Here is a 15,810-nt window from a genome sequence, read left to right as displayed (position 1 = left end):
AAGTTAGTGACTTGTCCAAAGCCACGTAGTAAACTAATGGCTCCAGTAAGACCAGAACACAAGACTCCCAGTATTAATGTCAATGCCTTTCAACAACCTCAGGTGATTTAAACTTTCCTAGGGAAAACACAAAAATAAACCTTTTCCTCCACTCAAGAAAAAATTAAATTAAATTAATAAACAGGGTGAAAATAGGACTTTCAATTATTAAGTTATACATATATGTGTGTGTGTGTATATATATATATACATATAAATAATAATGTTTTAGGCAAAAATACACATGCAAAGAAACGTGTAATACTTTTTGATATTCGAACACAAATTTTTCTTAGTCATAAAAAAAGATTTACTGACCTGATAGGAAATTACTATCTAAAATCAAACCCACAAAGAACCGTTGGCTACTCGTTGCTTTGTTTCATCCTATTCAAAGGCTCTCATAAATGCTAAATCTATATCTATTCATAGAACAATGAATTGCCAGCTTCTGCTCTAATGTACCACATTATCTACATTGACCAGATCGCTGCAGAATCTTGGCAAGGATTCCTTCTGTTAGAAAACTAATTCATTGCAGTCAGACACATATTTATGCTTTATTTATGTCTACTGGACAAAAGATTATTAAACAGAAAGGATGTTAAGATTACATTAAAAGGTCTGACAGAAGGCAGAACTTTAGGATGAAGACTGTCCTCCCTTTAACTCAACCTGATGCAGCTCTCTATGATGAAGCCCTCCTGACACAGCTGGCTAGTTCAGTGATCACATTTGTCGGGAAGAAGCAGAGGGTTAAAGACTTAGAGAAAAATCTTGCCCTCCTTTTAAACAGGATAATAAACAACCTTATTTTGTTTTGTTTCAACACCTTGGTAGTGCTTCTACTGTTCTAAAATCTGCCTATGCCGCAAGGGTCCTGGAGGTAACCTGCTGCCTGTGAGGCAAGTGGCTTGATTTGCATTGACTCTGGCTGACCTCCCTGCAGGCAAAGCCCTGAGGATACCCTCCTGCAAGTACAGGAAGAGTTTAAAACACAGGTCCTGCCTGTATGATAGTTTTAAATTGACAGAATTAAGAGAATGAGAAGCAAAAATTATTACTAACATGATTCATTTTCTCCCAAAGCGCCTCAAGAATCTCCAGAAATATTTAGCAACACTCCCACTGCATTTGTATTATTTAGATTTATTTTACTTGGAATAAAGTCATTTCTTTCCAACCCACATGTCCGAGGTTTCTCATTATCCTCAGAGCAGTCACATGACAGATGGTAATGGCTTCTTCTGTGCTGAAAAATGTCAATTGTCACACTGTAGAGAGAGATTTTACATTGTGTTTGAAATCTGCTGAAGGGAATGGTGTCAGTCTTTCAACCACGGCAAAAGGCTTGACCCTACTATTTCATCTAAAGATCCAGTACTCACAGCTGAAAGTGATGTAGAAGGATGTGACTGCATCTGAGATATCAGGGAAAATATATTATTTTTTCTTCTGGTATTTGGGTGATTCAGAAAAGAGCAGTGTGTATGGGGGAGGAATTGTTTTGTAGCTGTTGTTATTGGTTTTATATATGTTTCTTTGATAGGGTACTTGCTTGTAATTTTTTTCCTGAATTGTGTGCAAAATTATGCATATAAACACGAAGTATTTTAGATGAGGACTATTCTACCAAAGCACACATAGAAACTTTTTTTCCTGTGACTAACAAATCTCTAACAAGGACCCTAGCAAATATCTTTGGGAGTGTACCTTTATGGACTTGTTACTTTTATTTCATGGATAGTAGAATCACAATAAATTTTAACCACTAAATGAATGCTTGTAAAAATTGAGACAAATCTAAACTGTGAGTTTCACTTGACATCAATAGGAACAGAGAACTAAACTCTGCAGTTCTAGGTAACCAGATTACTTGAGTTATCCCTTAGTCTAAAGGGATAACTAGGGGCGCCTTGGTGGCTCAGCGGTTTAGCACCACCTTCGGCCCAGGTCGTGATTCTGGAGTCCCGGGACCGGACCGAGTCCCACGCTGGGCTCCCTGCATGGAGCCTGCTTCTCTCTCTGCCTATGACTCTGCCTCTCTCTCTCCCTCTCTCTGTGTCTCTCATGAATAAAGAAAATAAAATCTTAAAAAAAAAAGAGAGATAACTAATTTCACCACTCACATATTTCTAAAACTGAGACAATTCTGCAAGAATATTCTACTTAATCACATTCTTCCTGATTTAAATTGAATAATTTAGTTCAATAAAAATTTCTTGAGCATATATTGAGCCCTAATGATAGAAAAATGAGTAAGATCAAGTAGGTATGCAGGTCACTACTATAAACCAAGTACTATTTAAAGGCATAAGCAAAATGTTTTAGGACCAGCCAGAGGAGATGGATTGATCAGCAAAGTTTTCATGTAAAAAATAAGATTTTAACCTGCATCTTAAAAAATAAGTGTGGTTTCACCAGATGGAGGTAGTAGATGTGGAAGATAATTTTCAGTCGTGGTAAGAATGTGAAGGTGTCAAAGTATATGGAATATTTGGAAATATTTGGAAAATGTAAGTGATTTCTAATATAATGTAAGAGATATGATGTGGGTGAGAGGCCAGAAAAATTGTGAAGAATTCTGATTTCATTCTATACGCAGGGAGAAGCTTGCCAAGGCATTGTCTGCGTACTCAGGGGTTGTTCATCTTAAGCAAATTCATCTCAGCATTGGGGAAAAAACCTTGAAAGTATTGAAAAAGATAGATTCGAGGGTTGAGACACTGGGTCAAATAGCCAGTTAAAAGGAGTTTTATGATATTTTATAATAGAAAAGGGCCTGGACTAGAGGAGTTATCATGTAAATAGAAAGACAAGATTAGAAAGTAAAAGAGAGAAGATGAAATGAACTGGATGTGGGATTTAAGAAATGAATCAGAACCTTTAAAAAAAGGTTCATAGGTAGCAAGAAAATTAACCAAAAGAGCTAACATAGAAACAGTACTCAGACAAGTTACAGGGTTTGACGGCGGATAGTTTGAATTTGAGAGACCCATTGCAGAAAACTTTGACAACTTTGACAATTACATAATACTTTTGTCTCTATGAGTGAGTTGGGGATTTAGATTTGGGGGTCATGAACCCGAGTGGCAGTGAAGGCATGGTGGCAGATGAGGTCTTTGGAGAGGTGAACTAAGTCAACACCTAAGGAGCTGAGCTGAGGAGCAGCTGGCTCTTCACCAGTGCATCCGGGTCAGTACTCCCCTGTGGGGCTTGACAGGCTCTGTCTCCTCAGGCCATTGCTGACTTCTCAGCCCATTTCTCAGCCAAATCCCTGCAGATCATATGGCATGCAATCTTTAGTAAAAACTTCAGGTCCTAATGAAGTTTATATCAATAAACTGAGAATAAAAATAGAAGGTAGGATATTCCCCGTTAGCAATTTTATCCCTGAAAATTGCATTTCTATATGCTTTGAGTTTTATCATTGAATTAGGCATGTAAAATCTTTGCCCTTTATGAATTTTGATCATCAAATTATATACAATTTTTTTCTGTTGAATATAAATAAAAGCATTTCAGATTGTTTTTAGCAGATAATGATACCTTAAGGCTAATATTTACTTAAGTCATTCTTACCTCAACAGACACTATAGACGGTCTTAAAAGCTGGTGAGAAATCTGTCTATATACTATACTGTTTGGCACCATTTCCCAGTGTTCACTGTTGATACCTTCTTTAGAATTAGATTACCACTTTGGTTTAGCACATTACCTACTAAAGAAACTAAACTATGTCTGAATCTATTTCTTCTTGGCTTGGGAAATATTGAGTATAGATATTAAATTCAAAATATCCTTTCCCAGACAACCAGATGAAAAATTGGGGGAAAAATCAGTATAAAATTTTAATCAATGTTTAATTAAGCCAATTAAATATAATTTCACATACGATCATTAGTTACCCATGTCTAGCTGTTCCTTGCAGTAATTCTAAACATAGTATTTACAATGCTAAATGCTATCTTACTTTTGTGGGTGATATGGGGGAGTAGGAAAGCAACGAAGTGATGTGTGGATAACTGGAAAAAATGCAGAAACCTCTGTGGTTTATGTGTTATAACGAAGAGTTTTTAAAATCTTTCTACGGTATTTCTTCTAATGAGAAAATTATATTCCAGACAAAGGGGCTAACATAAATTGTCAGAAAGGTAAGAGACAGCACATAGTTTGTTGTACAAACAATAAATAAATCATAAAAATCCTATAGTGGCCTTCTTAGAGCATTTAGTGGTTTCTATGTAGCCAAATCTCTAAGAGGGAGAAGGGACTCAGCCTTTCTTACAATGACCAAAGGGAAAGTACTAGGGACTACGAGCAGCCTCTGTCGGTAATCTACTAACATCTACCATATTTACTTTTGAAGAACTGACCTCAAGTTATTGGAGCTGCTTTGCCATCAAAGATAAAGAAAGAGATATACTGCCATTCCTTCCCTGACTGCTCCTCCCCATTTCCCCCCCATGACTGATTGGTGTCAGAGTATAAGAACCCAGATCCTTTGCTAACAGTAGCACTAATGGTGCTGTGTGATTTATACTCTGGAGCTTCCCGCAGGGGGAAATCAGGTTGAGGCTTTGCCTGTCTGACATTATTTTTATAGCCTCACTTTGATTCTTCCCCTTCTCTGTCTTGTTCCCCTCTCACCCTTACTGGATTTTCCTGGAGCTCTGCCTTGATATATTCCATGCACACAAATCCTTGTCTGAGGGTCAGTTCTGGAAATAAGGCTGGAAAGATATCCAGGATCATATCATGGAGTATCGTGAATGCCAGCCTAATAATTCTAACTGAAATTTGTTATCTTCTAAGTATTTACCATAGTTTAGATACTGTCCTTTTTTGTCAGGTTAAATTCTAAATAGAAGAAGGCATGCCCCTAAAATTTGTGGGGTTTGAGGCAAGAGTATTAATAAGATTCACATACCATAAATTAACCTACAACCTCTTAAATGTACAATAAATATTCTATCTCTTCAATAGTTACTTAATATTGTAAAGTTGCCCACATTTGTGAATTCAGAATCATAAAATGAAATACAAAGAGAAGCAAGAATATGGAAGCTTGAGGCAAACGGGCAACAATACATTGTTATGTAAGAATGTTTTTCTTATTTATGTAACACTCTATCAAACCCTTTCACATTTTACTTTTTGGGCAGTGATACCACATCCAATCCTTTGTATCATTTGGACACAGTTACCTTTTATTTAAAAAAAAAAAAAAAAAAAAGAGGAGGATGTTGCAAAGTTTTTCCTTGGGCCCTGAATTACATAAGCTCATCATGAGAGTACATGTTTAGGGATATCTAAACATCTGTGTCAGCAAAAAGTGCCCAATCCCAAGTATCCGAGGGGCCTATTTCCTTAATAAATTGTGTGTGTGTGTGTGTGTGTGCACACCCACGTGCGTGCACACGTGTGTTTATAACCAGTGGGGCATTCTAAAACATAACAAGCCCAGGTCTGGGGTTATACTAAACAGAAAAATGCCATTTCAACTTTATTTTATGAGTACCATGCCCATAGGAAAATATGATGAAGCAGTTTTGGTTGAAGGTTTCAAAAGAATATGCATAACAGAATATACATAAAAGAATAAAGATTAGTGTTTCAACATAAGATACAAAATGATGCACATGGTTTTGTAAGTTAAAATCCATTTCACCAGATCTATCTCTTTTATATGAAAATACTTATGTGGATATACATTCCAGAAATATGTAAGCCACATACAATTTGAAAAAAACCTATATTTATACATTGCAAACAACAAAAAAGACATATTTTCCTTTTGTCTTCTGTGAATTCATTACAGTAGACATCATATAATGCCAGGAGACCATTGTTTACTTAGTGGTATTGAAAAACAAAATTTCAAGAATATTCTTCAAGAGGTATTTATAGGGATGCCTGGATGGCTCAGCAGTTGAGCATCTGCCTTTGGCTCAGGGGCATGATCCCAGAGTACTGGGATTGAGTCCCACATCGGGGTCCCAGAATGGAGCCTGCTTCTCCCTCTGCCTGTGTCTCTGCCTCTCTCATTAATAAATAAATAAAATCTTTAGAACAAAAAGAGGTATTTATAACAAAAAGTAGTTTGATTCAGTAATAACTGTAAGGTTAAGCTAGAGTCCCTTAAAGCATGTTTTATTTATTTTTATTTTTTTTAAAGATTTTATTTATTTATTCATGAGAGAGAGAGAGAGAGAGAGAGGGGCAGAGAGACAGGCAGAGGGAGAAGCAGGCTCCATGCAGGGAGCCCGACATGAGACTCGATCCCGGGACTCCAGGATCACACCCTGGGCCGAACGCAGGTGCTAAACTGCTGAGCCACCCAGGGATCCCCAGCATGTTTTATTCTAGTAAAGGACATCATTTCAAATAATATAAAATACAACTTGCACGTTCTAATCCAAAAACATAAGCTATGCAATAGGGTGGAAAATAATTTAACTAGGAGTCTGGAGTCACCAGCTATTGCCCCAAGAGGGTCAGGAAAGCATTTATCTCTGACACTAATTCACACACTTGATCTCTCCTCTTTAGCAGGGCGATCAAGCAAAAGCATCTGTTGTCACTATTCTAACACTGAATTGTGAGAGCAAACACTTAAGATTTGTTTGTTGAAAAAAAATAAATTAAAGATCGATCTATTTTGACCGCTGGACCCAGAATTGCAGAATGAGGAAGCTTACACTACTACTGGATAATTAGTTGTGTTTATATACATTTGATCCAGGTTTGGGAATAATTCAATAAAAATAGGATCTCATTATACTATCCAATGTAACCTTTTGAGATGGTTTGTATCTCTTTTGGTTTTCTAACCAGCAGGTATCCAGACCTGAAATAAACGACCTGCAGGGCTATGGTTAACTGTAACTTGAGTGTGATGTGATAATAGAATCCTAGGTAATTAATCTGTATTTCCTTTACTAGTTCTCAAATTTTTGTTACACTGCAATGCATTTACACTCCTGATTCAGAACTTCCAGTTCTACTCCTACTGTGAAGAAAAAAAAAGTGCATAAGCTATCTTGGGATTTTCAAGACGCTGTGCATCTTGTGCCTGTACAAATCATAAGACTCTTTGTCTGAACCTCATGTTACTTGCATGGAAAAGCATGAGTAAGTTCTTCTCTCAAGTTTTAAAGAAACATTAACATACATATGCTTGAAAGGAAATGAGCCACGAATTACAGAACTTCCCAGCCTGCAGTCTTGTCCGGTCCTGGCTCTCAGTTCCTTCTAAAACTCTTTGCTTCCCTGAAATAAATGTCATGTGCAGGTTTTGTTCATCGCCAAGCAAAGGTGTCCCACAGCTTTACAATGGCTTGCCCTGGCTTAAAACAAAATTGCCTGTGTCAGGATAGTTTCAAATAATGTTTATGTTGATATGACTCAAGCCCAGGCACTATTTCTCATTTTCCTTCCAATGTGTTTTTCAAAACCTAGGGCATAGGTCTGCCTGAAAGTTGGAAACATTTTTGACAATAATTTGGAATTTCCTCTTCCCTAATGTACCAGATTCAAAATGAATTATGGAATCATTTTAATAGAAGGTAGAGAGCTCCAAAGCAATTGCCTACACATGGACTGTCTTACACCACAAAACAGCAATATCTATAGTTGGCAGAATAATTGGTAATGATGGTTTTTACAGAAATGTATTGTTGCTATTCAGCTGAAAGAAAGAAATTTAAAAGAGTAAGATTTAGACAACCCTTAAGAAGAAGAAATAGAATAATCAAATTCAATATAATATATATTGGCAAATGTGAAATGTTTTCAAAGTCTTCACTTTCCCTTATGGGGAAAAAGTTTGCTTTTGCTGACGCATTTTTAAAATTTTAAATAAAGTATCTCAAATATTTTTTTAAAGATTTTATTTATTTATTCATGAGAGACACACACACACACAGAGAGAGAGAGAGAGAGAGGCAGAGACAAAGGCAGAGGGAGAAGGAGGCTCCACACAGGGAGCCCGACGTGGGACTTGATCCCAGGACTCCAGGATCATGCCCTAGGCCAAAGGTAGGTGCTAAACCACGGAGCCACCCTGGGATCCCTTATCTCAAATATTTCAATAAAGTTGCAACTTCTGAATCAGTTCAAACTTAACGAATGCCCATCACTAAGAGAGAGAAGGCAAAGTTATTAAGATTACCTTCAGTATCTCAAAATGTAATTGGAAAGACAAGATAGACCCTATGTATTAGTTTATACTTGAGATAATTATAAATAGAGTTGAAGGACTGTGTTAGGCTCTCCATTTACATCTCAAAGTTAAGGCACCAGAGCTAAATTTCCTTGTTAATTTATAATGAACATCCAGTCATAACATTCTGCCTATTATCTAGGAAAACTTGCTGCCTTTCCCTAAATTATAGGCAGGTAAGATGTAGTTTGAAATTCATCTCATCACATCAGAAGAAACCAAGAATTCAAGGTTAGTCTAGAAAGACCTAGATTTGTCAATATTCATGGGTGGATTGTTACCAGATGGCAAATTCACTAGAATAAAATATAAACTACTCCCAGGATAAAGCAGCTGAATGTAGTGGCAAGATGAGCTACCCATTCATCACTTCCCCTACTTCTTTGTCATGTTATGGGTATTCATAAGGTCCAATTGTGAAAGGGATGAGATCTAGAGAGGAATATGCCATGGTAGCCTAAAGGAAAGATCTCAGAGATCTTGGAATATGAGGCTTTAAATTATATCCTCAATGAACAATATATTTCTTAAGAAAAAAAGGAAATATGGTTTTCTCATTCAATTAGTCAACAGAAAGGACTTCATCATGTAACACTTGCAACAAAAAGTCTGGATTATCTAGTTTAGATAAGAAGTCATATGCCAGTCAGCTTTATCAGTTTTGATGTTTGAATGCCAAAATTTACTTGACTCAAAGAGGTTTGTTTTCTTTAAATTCTTACTAAAATCTCTAATAAAGTTGTCTTTCACTTTTCTTCTTTTCATAAAATGACATAATAAATAAACAAAAGAGGTCAATTGGACATAGATGATAAATTACAATGTCTCTTTTTCCCTGGTATATTGCAGGTTAAGGACAATTATATTACAGATATACATAATTCTTCAAAGTTTCAACAAGGTTGGCGTTTCTTTCCAAGTGACTGCCGGGTTTTGTTTTTTTTGGAAAACAGGAGAGCAAACTGCAACTTCAATATCACTACATTTTGCAAAACTAAGCATTTGAAATGGAAAGAAAGATAACATATTTAACATACATGGGAAAGAATGAGATAGAGAACTAGTATTGGGTGGGCAGGGGAATGATGAAAGGTAGAAATAGTGAACCTGACCTGATGAGATTTTTGACATTTTAAATGGAATATTTGGAAGACACTGGAGATTTATGGGTTAAGCAAGGCCATCCATAGATACAAGAATCTCCTCATAAAAGGAATGCTTGAAGTTGACAGAAGCAGTTTCAAAAAAACTAGGCAGTGGTATGCTAGACCTGGTTTGTACATCCTTGTGAAGACAAATGTTGATTTTTCAGAAATTTTGCAGCCAAGTATTAGATGGCCATTATAAAATTAAATGACAGGGCAGCCCGGGTGGCTCAGTGGTTTAGTACCGCCTTCAGCCCAGGGCCTGATCCTGGAGACTAGGGATCAAGTCCCACGCTGGGCTCCCTGATGGAGCCTGCTTCTCCCTCTGCCTGTGTCTCTGCCTCTTTGTCTCTCTCTCTCTCTCTGTGTCTCTCATGCATAAATAAATAAAATTTATAAAATTAAATTAAATTAAATTAAATTAAATGACAGAAGCATAATTAATGAATTATATTATAAGCAAAGGTAATACATATTCAAAATACATCATTTTCTAATTATTTTACTTTTTTATTATCTATGCTCCTGAGATTATTTATGTGTATCTACTACTGTATAATCTATATGTACAGTGTATGGTACAAATGACAGTTGTGTGCTCTTCCCAATTCTTCACTTAGCAACATAAAGTTAGTAGTTTAAAAGCTTATTTTTATAATAGACTGTTGATAAGATTTCAGCATTATTTGATAAAGTAATCCCCCAAATTAGAATGAAATCTTTATAGGAAAAGAGGATCCACGTTACAATTAAACTCCTCTGTAATAGTTTCTGGTTAGACTTAATGGTAAAAAGTGAGGCCTCCTATAAATGGTGATTGAAAATAAAAGCCTAGAAGTATCCGCATTTCATTTGATTACTATTAAAGAGCCAATAGACTGTTTTCCTTTCATTAAAGGAGGTAATGTTCCTGAGGAATTAAGGAGTTTCTTCATCAGTTCTTGGGTTGCCTATAAAGTTCCTCTGCAATAACTCATCAAATGGTCATTTATACCCACTCTAGAACAAGTATGCCAGAGACCTGCAGAAATGATGCTCTCCTTCTTTCCAATTTTCCCTAGGTAAACTACAGAGCAGGCCCAGTTTAACCCCAAAAAGATCAGATTTTCAAACAAGTTGCAAAATTAAGATTCTTCAAAAAAAATAATAATTAGAAAGGGTCCCCCCCCCCTTTTGAAAAGGATATAAACAAATTTCAATGTTGCATGTTAGAAACCCTGTTAGAAAAGATGTCTCTTAACATGATAAGTAAATGAGATGAAGGAGAGAGTCCTCAAGTTACTTCCAAACTCCCACAGGAACCCAGTGCAATTTCACACCTGTGGTATGGAAATGGGCTAAAGGTGGCAGGAGGATGTTGCAAGGACCTACCAGCACACTCCATTCTGTTTGCTCAAATTCCACTCCTGAAAGGCAAGAGGATCTCTCTCAAAAATTATCAGCACAGACTGCAGAGATATACATTTGAGAGTTAATCCAAGAATAAGAACAGCTAAAACATGAGACAATATTTCAGAAAAGATCTGAAGACAATAAAAAAAATATTGTTTTCTTACCTCAGAAGAAGTCTCAATTATTTTGAATAGGAAATCATAAAATTTAAGTTAAGGAGAAAACCCAGAACATATTAGATCATTCAGATTCTCTTAAAAGAGACAACATGTACCAAGAGATAAAAATAAAGATGAGAAATCCTTCCAAATTCCATAGGCCTATTTAGTAGGCAGGTGACTTTCCAAATGTTGCTGTTACATTCTGTATATATGTACTCTTAGCCTGAAAAGTAAAAAAAAAAAAAAAAAAAAAAAAAAAGAAAAAGAAAAAGAAAAAGAAAAAGAAAAAGAAAAAAGAAAAAAGAAAAGACTTCAGGACTTAACTTGTTATATAACACCAAGTTTTTTAAATCACGGAAAAAGTTGCTGGTAACCTAGTTTTCTTATACCTCACAATCCCAACTAATTTGGTCGAGTTAAAGGGTGTTACAGTAGTAACTTATTTCTGATGAACTCCAAACACCTATCAAATTCTTCTTTGACCAAAGCAACACAATCTTTTCCTCAGCACAAACTAAATCAAGCAAATCACAGAAAAGAAAAAAGAGAACATTATCCCACCTCGAAGATAAAAATGCATGGTGGATAGACTGAAAGAAAAAATTGATAAGGAAGGTAGGAATCACATAGGGGTAAGGAGAGAAAAGGAAGTGCTGCCATAATAAAAATGTTAAACTTCCAGAATTCAATGTAGTCTTTGCTGACTCTAGTTGGTTCAGCATATATAATTCAAAGGAAGAGTTCTGAAGAGGTGTGGAGAACTTTAAACAAAGGATGCTTATGTGAAGATTCACATGATAAAAAAGCATTCACTTCAGCACTTCATTGGCCTCTTCAAGAATCTCTTCTAAGACTGAAAGTTAATAATAATAATAAACTTTATTCATCCCCATCAGCAAGGCAGGTGTCAGTACTGCTGTGACTGTGACTTCTATAATATTGCCCCCACTCCTCCCACACTGTCCCACTCTCTCCACCTCCTACCACCTCCAACACCCACTACACCAAAAAAAGGTTAAAGTTAAAGAAGAATGTGTCTCACCTGAGTGTCTGTGAATTCCTGTGCTAGAATTTTTAGTATTTTACCAAGAAAGAAAGTTGGTCATTTTGAAATATATAAAATGCAATCCTATTTAGAGCAACGGTGAAATCAAACATTGTGTGCTCACTGTGAAGTTTGCAACATTTGACAAATTGTAATTCTGTTCTTCGCAAACTTCTAAACACTTCCTGCTAAGTGACAACAAGCTTCAGCAAGTTTCTACAAACCTTCTGCAGCTTCTTCATCTCACTATAAAGAACAGATGCCGTTTAGGGGCTGCTGTGAGCTCTTCTGTTCTCTGTACAATATGTACACGTACAAAAAGGAATTCACATTCGATGAAAATGTGATAGCCAAGGCCTCCAGAAAGCTTTAGCAGTAAGTGCACAGCACTCCAACAGCTGGCCTAAATCAAGGGCTCTCTGTCAATCACTGAGAAATGTGACAGACTTGTAACTTTGTGGCAAAAGCGACAAAATTTACAGTTTTAGAGAATCACATCAATAACAAAATAATTTGTGTTGTTAAAATATACAAAGATGCTCCAAATTGTTTTCTAACAAGTTTAATGAAAGTGAATGTATATTTTCATATTTAATATTAGAAAAACTAAAAAAGTAGGTAAATAAATATAGTTCTAGTCATTTTCATGTAAATCATTAGAGAAAAACATATATGTGGCACTACTTCGTACCATAAGAATTAATGCCAATAAATTCAAGTTCTCAAAAAGGGGCAAATGCATTCTGGGAAATTCAATGAATTTACTGTGCACTTGATTTTCAAGTTTATTTTTTAGTAAATTCAATCCCCCCAAATATAAATCAACTCACAGAGTTCAAAAGTAGATATTTGCCAACACAAAAACCTATTTTATAACATTTTATATGGCTTTTATTATGCAATTTTAGATTTTATCCAACAGCCTTGTAAACAAGGCTTCTGTCAGACTTCGTGATCTATTCAATAAAACAAAAATCATTCCTAGTCTAAAACAGTCCTTCCTAGACATTCATGTTCTTGAGATCTCGATCTTAAGATTCACCTGTGATACTTGTCAAAAATAGCAATTACCAGGCCTCTCCCCTAGAAAGTCAAAGGAGCAGATTTGGATTGGAGCTCTCCAGGCAATAATTACAATCAGACAAGTTTGTTACACAGTACTTTTTAAAGAAAAGATTGAGAAAACAGTTTTCTCAGACATTTACCTGTATACAAGTCTAATAATTTTTAGCACTTTAAGGACAACTAAGAGAAAACAAATACATAAATCAAAAAGCAAAAAAAATAAAATAAACTGTAACTATAGTAACTAAAATATTTCCATACTTAAATTTAAGTAAGAAACATAGAAAAAATAGGGGGTTTAGAAATCAAGTCAAAAACAGGGGGGAAAGGAGTCTTTATTAAACATACATATCACTTATGTTTATCATGTAAATTTTGATACAAGATGTTCCATATATATGCATTATATATGTATAGGTACCTGTACATATATACAATACACATATATAATATAAATATGATACATATATATGGCCCATTTTATACCAAAATCACTATTATATCTATACACTATCATATAGTGTGTACATATACTATTATATATACAAATATATAGTTTTAATAAGATTAAATTAGTAGATACTTATACTATATATATGCATATAAATACATACATTATATTAAAAAATTTAATTTTATCACTAAGACTGTATGACTTGGGGTAAGAAAGCCAGTATTATGAATGTTTTGTCCCCCAGGAAATAGATTACATGTGTGATATCATAAATCCCCTGTACTATATTCTTTGTTTTTGCCTACACTAGATTTCATTAATTAGCATCTTCAAGATTGCAATTTTGGTCATAACTGGTAATAATAGCTGTTATTTTGGTTCTAAAACTTTGATAAACATTTTGATTTAGTGCTTTCATTAATGTTAGTTTTGTTAATTTTAATTAATTAATGTATTAAATGTGAGTGGTGACACAGTAGAGTGTTCTATCAGTTATTTGGCCTGTGATCTTTAGCAAGTTTCTTGATGTCTCTGAAGTTCACTCCTCTTGATAACAGTGCCTGGCTCTTAGGGTTGTTAGGAGGAATAAGTAAATTAAAAGATTTAAAGTACTGACAGTAGTGTCTGGCATATGGTAACTGCTTGATAAATATTAATTATTACTAGTAAAAGCAAGATGGCATCATGTCTTCTCAAATAACATGGTCTCTACGGTGACCATAGAATTTATCACAAAACAGGAAATTTCTAATAATAGCCATGACACAATAATTTCATGAGGACAAAGGAAAACCTGAACAGTAACAGGAAAACTCCTTCTCACTTAAATTTCAATAGATATGCTTTAATAATTCAAGAAAAAAAAAACAGACCAAGTAGAATGAATTTATGATAAATTCAGAGAACTTTAGAGCTGGAAGAGACTTTAGAATCATAGAGCATCATTTTGCTATCTTATAGATAGGCAATTTGAGGCCCAGAAAGCAGAAAGGATTTAATCAAAATCTTGATGAGAAATTGGTTTCTAAATCTGATAGGTAGATGGGCCAGAGTGACTCGGTTTGGTAGTTCTGTTTGTCGCAAATTATCTTCCAAAAAATAATTCAGTACAATATTTTTGTTTTGTTTTTCCTCAGGGGAAGCTAACAAAATTTAAACAAAGAACTAAGTTTTTAGCCAAGTAAGCTGGATTTTATTGTTGAGGGTCATTCCCAGGAAGAAGATGGATAATGGGGAGAAAACAAAAGGAGATGGTACCATTCCAGGTTAAGTGAATACCTAGGGCTCAATCAGAATCCCTTGGGGCTGGGGTGGTGGGGTTGGGTATATTTTTACATGTCCTTAGGTAAATAAAGTATGCACACTGAAGACAGGCTTGAAGGGATTCTTTTCCTTTCTTAAGGCTATCATATGTTAATCTTTGTTTTATTTCATTTTGTTAGAACCACTCCTCCCTACCCACAACTCCCTGCTGTGTTTAAAGTTGATTCTCCCTCTGGTTGTAGAAATAGAGCTGGTGGCCTAGGATAAACCAACTCTTATGCAGAAAATACCTTATCGACAAGGGGATGCTGCAGAAATGGACACACAACTCTGGTGAGGCCAATCAGAGCCCAAGAGGCTGAAATCTCGGGCTTGGATTTCAGTTACTGGCACCATCTCTTTTACTGAGCTAGGGCATTATGGAATAATCCCAAGAATGTACCACTCCAGAGGAAGTGAAATGCAGAGATGAGCCCATGTTACATTGTATGAACCCCAAATTTAAGCTACATTTGATATCAGAAAGTTTTCTAGAGCCAATCAATAGTATTTTGCTTATGCTAGTAAGGACCAGAGTTTTGTATCATTTACTAACTTACCTGTAAATGTACCTAAGTCACTTAATTGGATACTAAGGTTGAGGCCCTTGCCTGTGTTGAGTCTGGCACTGGAACCAGAGAGGCCCAGGTCTACAGATAGAACTCACCAACCCATGGCAAAGGAGGAGGGAAATGAGACAGGACTTAAACACAACCAAAACAATGGTTCTCAGCCTGGATGCACATTATTATAGTCTCCCACTGACCTCTGAAAATATACTCAGCCCGTCCTCTAACAAGATTCTAATTTAATTGATCTGGTATGGAGTCCACACCTCGGATGATTCTAGTGTGAGATCAGGGCTGAGAACTATGGCCTAGAATCCCAAATTCATTCGGAGAATTTCTCAATTCCTGATGAAAAATGGGGAGTCCTCTAGCACAGTGAGAAAGAATCTGGGCTATGGCCTCATGTGGGCCCAA

Source organism: Vulpes lagopus, chromosome 4, assembly GCF_018345385.1.
Source record: "Vulpes lagopus strain Blue_001 chromosome 4, ASM1834538v1, whole genome shotgun sequence".
NCBI lineage: Eukaryota > Metazoa > Chordata > Mammalia > Carnivora > Canidae > Vulpes > Vulpes lagopus.
This window is presented reverse-complemented; position numbering follows the sequence as displayed.